Genomic DNA, 5,462 nt, shown 5'->3' with positions numbered 1-5,462 from the left:
CTTGAGCATTATGATTATGCATGAGGTTTCAAAACATTGAGTATGTTTTATGGCCTCTAACCATTTAAAACATTTGAGTCTATATATGGCCTCTAACCATTTTAGGGAATCTATATTTCGTCATAGCTTTCTTACAAGTCACAAACTCATTAATCTACATGATAATAGTTTGACTGCAAGTTGTAGGTTTCTTTACTATCTAATAAAAGAATCTCATAGTTTCATTGACCTGAACTCTATGTTTCTTCACTATCTAATAGAAGAATCTCATAGTTTCAGTGACTTAAACTCCATGCCTACTTGGGTATAGAACATCAAACAATAGAATATCAACAACCACTTGAAAGTCCTTTGAATATTCTGTTCTCCTTGAAGCACTTGTAAAGTCTTCTAAGAGATGTCTATTCTTTAAAGCCACTTCTAAAGTCCTTAAAGAATAAGTTCGGATTTTCTGAAGCACTTCGAAAAGTCTCCGGAATGTCCGTTTATGTTTGTTGTTCGCCTCGAATACTTTCGAGGTCTATTTTCTCCCACTTGTAATTTTGGAAACGAATCTCCAAAAGGACATTATTTCGAGCAAACAAACATTATGTTCTCAAAAATTTGTGGTAGAAACAATACCCGTGTGTCTCATTTGAATAAATCACAATGAAACGTATATCTATACTTGGGCCTTAGTTTGTCGAATGACAAACACTAAGCTCCCACTGAGTTTAGCAACTCTCTAGATATATAATTATTGAAAAGATATTCTGAAATTACTTTTCAATAGTTTTGACGAATTTGGTTTAGTTTGGTGGCAGTTGAGCATTTTGTTTTAGAAATTATAGGAAAAGTTTTTATGATTCATCATTGATCGAATCAAGTACTAATTGACTTCGATCATTCCAACTTAGATATGTCATATCTTATGGAGCTAGATTGTGAAATTACAACACACAATCATTGATGATCATTTTTTTGTCTCAAGTGATCATTGACATGATCTATCCTAGATCTTTATGATTTCTTGCGAAGTGGATTTTATACTTCTGAATCTTTGAACTAGCCAAACAGATTCAAACTTATATCACTTTGAGTAAATAAACCTATATTCACTCAAATCTATGTGAAATAATAAAGTCATAAAATCTTTCTTTAGCTTTGAACTCTGTTGTCTAGGCGTTCTAACAATAGTCCATATCCTTTGTTACTTTCAACAAGTAAGACTAGCTCGTCTTGAATGATCTAGAAATCAATCAACTTTCAAAAGTCCATCAAAATAGAGCTTTTGAATGTTAACTTGTTGATATGGTCTAAGCAACAATGCTAAAGGTTTGTGGAACTCAAATCAAGAGGTTGATTTGAACCTAGTAAAGTTTTTATTGTTAAAGAGTTGTTTATTTTAATCAAGAATATTGACTCAACCCGTAAATGACCATTTCATTCAAATAAACAAACAAACAAACAAGCATTGTTTTTTGTTCTTTTGAATGTGAGTCTTTCTGTGTTTGAAGCAGAAATTTAGGTATGCTGATTATGGAACAAAATAGCCATTAAGTTCCAGCCTTGAAAGGACTTAAAAACAAACTAGATGACCCTACAACTAATGTAGCATTGCCATGCTTCATTCCCACTTGTAGGTCATTAGTGTAGCCTAGCTTCCATTGTTTGAGTTATTACCGAAGTAAGAACCTCAAGCGGTATATGATACCAAGGAAGTTTGATTGCTAGGTCACTTCTCTTTAAACATAAACTTATAGGTAGAAACGGAATCGTGAATTCCTTTCATTAGTTCCTTATTTTCCTATTTCTTGTACCCTTTCGTATAGCCTTAAGAATTGAATTCTCTAGTGTTGACTTTTATACTTTGTTAGACATGTCCAATGTCACTCCAACAAGGTTCTTACCATTTAATTTATGTTGAATATTTTGTTTCAACTAGATGATCTTACCAGAAGCTTCTAAAGTTCTCTAAGCATCGATCTGTTCGAATGTCTAGGGACTAGACTCATTCGAGAATTAAATGGACTAAGATTTTAGGTTGCTAACCATTGGTAAAGTTGAGCGTTTAAACTCAATGCTTTATGATCTCAAAACTACATTGTAATTTGAGTTCACAAGCACCAATCGGTTTGCCATTCGACTTGATACTCGAAAACAACCATAAAAGTCGCTATAAGAAACGTACATTTAAATTGCTCATTTTCTCTCTTTTCCGTGAATCGTTCTTTGATTCACTACCAATCAAGGAAATTTACTGTTACCTTTCTAAAAGGATTTACTGCAGTGCAAGATATTTAATCATAAACAATAATTAAAACATACATTGAAGCATGCTAAGTCTAAATATTTATCATGAATAATAACTTGAAAATTAAAGCAATCATGCAATTCAAACAAGTTATTAGCATTTTATTCGAATTTATTGTTCCGGCAGGTGTGAATAAAATGATTCCAAGACCCTAAAACCATTGAAGAATTAAGCACATTATGTATTTTGACTCAATTCTAAAACATCTTAGGTAAGCAAAAGCCTTTTACTAATAGTCTAGAAACTACTCTTGGTTGATAGGTACGTCTAACAACCTATCGATTTTGCCACGACATAAAAGGACTCCTTACTTATATCGTTGAGTTTCACCAAAACTAACATGTACTCACAATTATTTGTGTACCTTACCCCTTTAGGACCAATAAGTAACACCTCGCTGAGCGAAAACTATTACTAGATTGATGTAAAGGATATCCAAGTAAGTGTTTATATTGGCATGGCACCTTGTAACTCAATTTTTAAGTTTGGAACTTAAGGCTTTTACTATGTTGGTTAGATTTTAAGTGAACTAAAATCCTTAATCATGCAACATAATCAAGCCACAATCTCATGCATAATTAAGACATATTTAAAGCAATAAATAACTTAAAGCATGCATAAGATAAATGTGATCTAGTATGGCCCGACTTCATCTTGAAGCTTCAACTTCAAAGTCCGTCATGAAAATGGATTGAAAACTCCGTCTTGAATTTTACCGTGGGAGGCGCCATTTTCTTCAAATAGGATAAGACATAATTAAACTAATTACAATTATTTGATGGCACGCAGACCATATTTAAATTGAAAAACAAATTTGGTGCATTAGACCAATTACATTCAAATTAATGGTACGCAGACCATATTTTCTATCCTATTTGGGCCATACTAGTCACTCAATAACCTGCAAAACAGTACATATACAATATATACCATTCATCCATTCATTATCATGAATGGCCCACATAGCTGGTTAGTGCATCACATAAATATTTGCAGCAATTAATCAAGGGCACCAATAATCTACCAATTATTCAGTCCTTATTAATTCTAATCAAGTTGTTTAACCTTAAAGGATTTGTAGACCTAATCAAGAGCTTATGACTAAAAATGCTCCCACTTAAACCAATAAATTCATATGCTTTACTAATTTTAAACATAAAAATGTATTTCTAGTCTAACCGGAAACATACAAATTTAATTAAAATTTAAAGCTCATATAAATTTATAATCGAATCCATTAATTTAATTTATTTCAGTTGAAATTAAACGAATTTAAATTAATTCAAGATTTAATTTTAGTAAAATAATTAGTATAAATAAAATTTATAATAATTATAATATTCAAAATTAAAATTTGAGAAAACAATTTAAATTACGAATTTTAAAATTAATTAAAATCGTTTCCGAACTGAAAATCAAAATTAAATTCAAAGCGCATCAATCGGGTCAAGACGAGGCCATGGGCTTGCGCCCATGCCCCGTCGAGTCCACGAGGCAGCATCGCCCCTCACGAGTGATCGCATAGCAAGGCACGAGCAGCAGCCACGCGCAAACGCAGCAAGCCGAGCCACGCTTGCGCAACATCGCTCGCTAGCTTCGTAGCGCAGCAGCTGCTTGGCGAGGCTGGGCGAGGCAGCGCTCGTTGCTGCGAGGCACCCCTCGCTGCCCGCGCGCGCGCCTGCCATTACTCGCTCGCCTTGCTTCTTCGCCCATCCGCCCATGCATCATCGCAGCACTCGACGCAAGGCAGGGCCACTGCCTTGTGCTCGCGTGCCACTCGCCTTGCTCTCTGCATTCGTACCGCATGGGCGACGAGCTCCCTTGCTCGTCGTCGCATGCCCGCACTATACAACACCTCTTAAGGGTAACACGTAGCGTCCATTGCTTTGTGCGTGCAAGTTTTATGAGCGAATTGCATAAAAAAATTAAAACTTTTATTTCCAAAATTAATGACAAATTAATAAATCATATTAATTTCATAATTTTAGGGCGAAAAATCGAAAATTTATTAATCATTAATTTCCGATTAACATGGATTCAAATCTAGGTCAAAAAAATTTAAAATTTAACACAAATTAACAATTTTTATGGTGGTTTTTTAATCATTGGTACCTAATTAAATTATTAATTAATTATGAAAATCAAATCAATTATAAATTATTCGAATTTCAACAAATTAATCATAATTACAAATTAGGTTGTATAATTAACAAGGCTAGGCATTCAAACTTGTTAAACATATACAGTAGGTCAATCAAAGATTCAAGATTTATCAACAAGAATCGCAAATATTTAATTTAACATCTTAAATTTACAAACTTTTGCGTTCGAAAAACTAAAACCTCCGAAAAGTCATAGTTAGGCTTCGAATTTGGGAATTCTGGGTTTCGGCGAAAAATACTAATTTTGTCAAAATTTTAGAATGCCTTTTACATGCGGAATTGACACAAAAATCACTCGATTTGGTTGAGTAACGAACATTCTGCCGAAAAACTGCGTACATATAATTAAATAAACGCAATTTGCAATTAATTAACAATTACGAAAATTAATCACCCCTATTAATTCTTTGCAAATTTGTAATATTTAACCATGTTTATGCAATTTAGATTATGAAAATAATAAGAGGCTCGTGATACCACTGTTAGGTTATGATACATATGAATAAACATAAATCATGCGGAAAAACCATAAAGCCATGAAACATATTATTAACACATAATCATTTAGCATAATTCAGATGCATACACTTTGTAGCGTGCCCTCCCTAGCTGCGCCCGAACCGAACAAGAACAAGTCTTTAGGACTCCAAGTGTCGTCCCTCCGTAGATAGTCCACAAAACGTCCGGATCCGCCTTAAGCTTGACCAACTAGAATCGCCCTTAAGGTTCCTAGGAATTTCGGCTAATAGGTTGAAAGTGTTTGGCTGATTTTTGCTTCAAAATCTTACCTTTAGAATACTTCAATTGTATCTGTAAATTGTGACCCTAGGCACCTATTTATAGAGATATGGAAAAGGAATTATAATCCTACTAGGATATGGATTTATTAATTAGAATCCTATTTGAACTCTAAATAATAAATTTAATCTATTAGGATTAGGATTTAATCAATGCACGAATTCCGATAGGATTAGGATTCGTTACGAACACGAGCGTCATACGACCAC

This window comes from Spinacia oleracea, chromosome 4, assembly GCF_020520425.1.
Source record: "Spinacia oleracea cultivar Varoflay chromosome 4, BTI_SOV_V1, whole genome shotgun sequence".
Lineage (NCBI taxonomy): Eukaryota > Viridiplantae > Streptophyta > Magnoliopsida > Caryophyllales > Amaranthaceae > Spinacia > Spinacia oleracea.
The sequence above is the reverse complement of the archived record's forward strand: the minus strand, read 5'-3'. Positions refer to the sequence as shown.